Source organism: Ictidomys tridecemlineatus, chromosome 3, assembly GCF_052094955.1.
Source record: "Ictidomys tridecemlineatus isolate mIctTri1 chromosome 3, mIctTri1.hap1, whole genome shotgun sequence".
In the NCBI taxonomy this organism is placed as follows: domain Eukaryota; kingdom Metazoa; phylum Chordata; class Mammalia; order Rodentia; family Sciuridae; genus Ictidomys; species Ictidomys tridecemlineatus.
The window spans coordinates 47,134,587-47,139,149 of record NC_135479.1 but is presented as its reverse complement, the minus strand read 5'-3'; the positions used below and the strand labels follow the sequence as shown (position 1 = coordinate 47,139,149).

General features: G+C 40.5%; 1 pseudogene; it reads left to right on the top strand.

Annotated features, from left to right (window-relative positions):
- The first annotated feature begins 873 nt into the window (after nt 1–873).
- LOC144375805 (melanoma inhibitory activity protein 2 pseudogene) lies at nt 874–2,905 on the top strand (annotated as a pseudogene).
- Nucleotides 2,906–4,563: the final 1,658 nt, after the last annotated feature.

Genomic DNA, 4,563 nt, shown 5'->3' with positions numbered 1-4,563 from the left:
AAAGAAAGAAAGAAAGTAGTGTATCAAGAGAGTTTTCTCCTTTAGAAATAATTCAAATGACCTTCCTAGAAAGAGTCAGCAGGTCTGGGGATATAGCTGAGTGGTAGTGGGCTGGCCTAGCATGCAGAAGGCCTTGGAGTTCAAAGCCCAATACTGCAAGAAAAGAAAAGGGAGGGAAGGGAGAAAAAAAAGAAAGGGAGGGAGGAAGGGAGGAAGTAAAGAAGGAAGAAAAAAAGGAAAAAATGAAGAAAGGGAGGGAGGAAGGAAGGAAGGAAGAAAAAAGGGAGAGAACAAAAGCAGGGAGAGCAAAGGGTCATTAAAGCAAAAGGGCAAGCAGTACAAATATAAATATATGACATAAAATCTGTTGAGACAGTTTAGAAAGCTTTAGAATTTGTATGACATCAAACTGAGTGGCATTATGACTGTATAGAAACTTAAGAGGCTCCACCTTCCTTGGCCTGGCCTAAACCAAACTCAGGGGTGGGAGGCATAGAGAGGACTCCTGTCTGGCTGGAGTGGAAGGGACTTGAACCTGTGACACTTCAGGATGCAGTGGTTAGGGAAGGAAGGGGCCAAGACTCCCCTGATGGGCACTTGAGCACCTCAAGGCTCCTGGGAGTCCTTCACCCAGCTCCCCACCATCACAACCCCCCCCCCTTGCAGGGGTTCTCAGTGGTCTGTTCCGTTGCCTGGTGCAGGTTTGAGTTCCTCACCAAACACCTGAGTGTTCACAGCCTACGTTCGCCTGCCTGGGCAGGCTGTGGTTGTGGTGGCAAGAGCCAAAGCCAACTTAGCTTGATGGAGGCACCAAGGACTGCCCTACAGCCATATTAGCGGGTGGTCCTGGAAGAAGTAGGCAGGGTTGTGGCAGCATTGTCTGAAGACATGAAGCCAGGCCCTAATCCTTATGGTGTTCCTTGGGAGTTGGTGATGTGTAGAGCTATTGGATGTTTTGCTCTTCTCTTGTTTTTGTGGAGAAGTTTTCATTGTGTTAGAAGGAGGCTTCATGTGGGAAGAGAAAAACAGCTGGCTTTAAAACTTTCTAGAAGAATTGAAGAAAAATGTGAACTACTTGAAAAAGTCAGCCTTGTTCAAAAAGAGCTTGAAGGCTTAGAGTCCACTTTAAAGGGCAGCAGTTCTGAGAAGGATCCAAAAGACGTCCCAGATTTGGAGACCTATGAAAAGCTGCATAGGTCCAAACCTAGCCATGGGGATGAAAGACTCTTTCTAGAAAAAGAGCTAGAAGAACAAAAGGCCAAACATTGTAAACAGGATGAAATCATGGCAGATATATCGAGAAGGATAAAGTCCCTTGAAGGTGAATCAGAATCAATCAGCTCACAAATAGCTGAAACTAAAACAAACTTGAGACTGCTTCAAATGAGTGAGGAAGGACTTCAGCTGGCAATGAAGGAAGCCTTGGATGAATGTTCCCAGCTTCAGCAAAGTGAGAAACCGATCTTACAAGGAGACGCTGAAGCATGGAGGGAACAAGGACGTGTCCAATGTAAAGAGAGCACCACATTGGAAGACTTTCAATTCCATGCAAAACAAGCTCAAACTGATAAAGAAAATCACATGGAGTCTCTGACTGAAGGCTTGCTCAAGATGAAAGATAGGTCTTCTCCAAGCAAGAGAGCCCAAACAGACATTGGGAACTTGGAATGGGGAATGACGAGTGAATCAGGAATTGGTGCTCACTTGGATGATGAGCCCAAAGGAGCTTTGAAGAAACTGGTTGATGGCGCTAAGCTAAAGGCCTCCTTAGAAACCTTAGAAGGACAAAGATATCAAACTTGTGCTTCCTTATCTGAAGTAGAGAAAACAAAGGAAGACCTTAGAGAACAGATTAGAAGGCTGAAGACCGAACAGGCAACCTTGCTGTCAGAAAATACACAGCTTGAAGGTGAGAATGAGAACCTTCAGCAGAAATTTAAAGTCATGATGGAATGCTATCAAGAAAATATGATGAAACTCCATAGGAAACTCAGAGTAGAGGAAAATTACCAGGTGGAGCAAGAGGAGAAACTTTCCAAGGTCAAAGAAGAGATGGGCCATACAAGAGAAGAGCTGGAGACCTACAGAAAGCGAGCCAAATATCTTAAAGAAGAATTGGAGAGAACCATTCAGTCCTGTCAGGGGAAGATTATTTACTCTGAGAAAAAAGCACATGAGAGTGAGTTGGCGGTTTTCATTGCTGAAAGAAACCTCCATTATTTCATGAAACAAAACGCTCGCAATAGACAAAAGTTAACTGAAAGGCAGCTTCAATTTGAACTTGTAGAGGAAGATCCCTGTGCACTTGGTGTTTCAAATGTAGCATTGGGCAGAAAGCATTCCCCCAATGGTCCCTCACCATTGGGTCCTCCTTGGCAAGGTGGATGTTATTCGAATTATGGTAGACCATCGCGACCAGCAGAACTCAGAGGTTCTAATCTGCCTTCTTTGGATAAAAAGGATGGGCCTATGTCTTCAGAAAGTCAATCCAGTAGAAAGGAGACCAAAATCAATCTTGATGATTCCAATGTGCCCGATTCACCTCTCCCTGCTGAAAACCAAGCAACTGGCTCCAGCTCATTTTTGGCACCTTTTCCTCCAGTCAGAGGTGAATTGTTTCCTGTGGACCCAAGGAGTCAGTTCATGAGAAGAGGACCATTTTTCCCTCCACCTCCTCCAGGAAACAGGTATGGGGCACCTCGAGATTATTTTCCACCGGGCCCACCACCCCCTCCATTTTTTCCAATGTCAGATGTCTATGAATGGAGGTATTTTCCTCATGACCTTCTTCCAAGAGCTGGATTTCCTCCCCCCACCCCTGCATTCTGAAAGTAGAAGTGAGTGCCCTTCAGGCTTCATTCCGCCTTCAAGTGAGCCTGCTACTGAACATCAACAAGAAACCTGATGTTTTTGATCTCTCTTCGAAAGTAATTTGACTTACCTCTCATTTTTAGTTTTTAAGTAATTGCTTTTACTTAAATAAGTGATTATACTTTTGCTCCGATTGAAGCTAAATAAAACTATAATTCTTAGGATAGTATTTTGGAAATAAAGATGGTTTAAATATGATACTATGAGTAAATTATTTCCATTCTGTTTTACTCTAAAGATTACAGCATTGAATTTGATTAATCCAGTATTCTATAAACAACAATGGGATTTTCATGTATGTCATCTAGCCTTTGGGGATATTTTAAATGCCCAACAAAGGCAGTCCCTTTATAAAAAAAAAGTGTATTTACTATGATTGTAGCAAATGTGAAAGGAACTTTATGCTTAATGAAAGATTTTCATTGATTTTCAGTCTTGTGGGGCATGTCTACTAGTTTTCCCATAAAACAATAACTAGAGCACATTAAGAGTAAACCAGAAAACACTACTAAACATGTCATGGAAGTAGGAGATCTCAAAGACAAAGAAAGTTGCAGTTCTCAGGAAACATTTTGGAATTGGAAACCACAATTTAAACTTACTCTGTTCCCATTTTCCCTGAGTCATCTTGATGACTTCTTCCTCTTCTTCCTTCCTCCTCCTCCTCCTCCTTCTTCTTCTTCCTATTTTTCTTTGTGTTCTTCATCTTTGAGTTCTTCTTCTACCTTTAATTAATTAATCACTCATCAATCAATTAATTAATTTTTATGTGGTTCTAAGAATCCTACTCAGTACCTTGCATGTGCTAAGTGAGGGCTGTTCCACTGACCCACAACCCCAGTTCCTGTCTTTTATATTTGATGCCCATTTTCCTGAAATTTAGAATTGCATTCTGCTGTGGTTCACTGATAAAGGTTTACCTAGTCTTTGGTTTTTGGGGAGATATTTGTAAAATACACATGAATTATTAGGACACTGAAAAAAGAATCAAACACATAATTCTCAGCTTTTGGTATTCTTAGATTTGATACTCATAAAATGACTCTGCTAAACTACTTTAAGTTTTTTGAACTGCTCACTTTCAACTTCTATATCATTGCCAACAAGTGACAATTGGCCAACCTGCACCTATACACAGAGAACACTTTGAACAAGTTTTACCCAATAGAGACCAAGAACGAACATGTATTAAAAATGCCCTAACTATAGTTAAAGCTTTATTCAAATGTTAAATATGCTCTCTAAATGTGTGTGTGCATGTGTTTAAAGTATACATTTAAACCTGAAATGAAAGTAGTAGTATAACCTCCTTCTTAAAAATAAGAAGCAGCTCTTTATTAAAGCATTTGAAGCAGTGAAGAATCTGCCTGATACTTGAGCCCAAAATTAATAGAAATAAAAAAATTCGGGTCTTGCAAAAGAAAGTCTACACTTTTAATAAATCTAATAATTCTGTTTTCCCTCAAGAGTCACACTGGTTGTCAAATCAGTCCTTACTTGCCAGCATAAAATATTACTTTCTCTAAGCGAGTGGATGAAAGTTCCGAAGTTATGGTCTGTATAAAATGAACTGATGATCACTCACTGATTGTTATCCAGAACTACTTTTGCCCTAACCACTATTGGTGAATATTTTATCATATAGTTCATGTCTTATACCAGTCAACTTGAAAGAATCTAATTTCAGGTTTT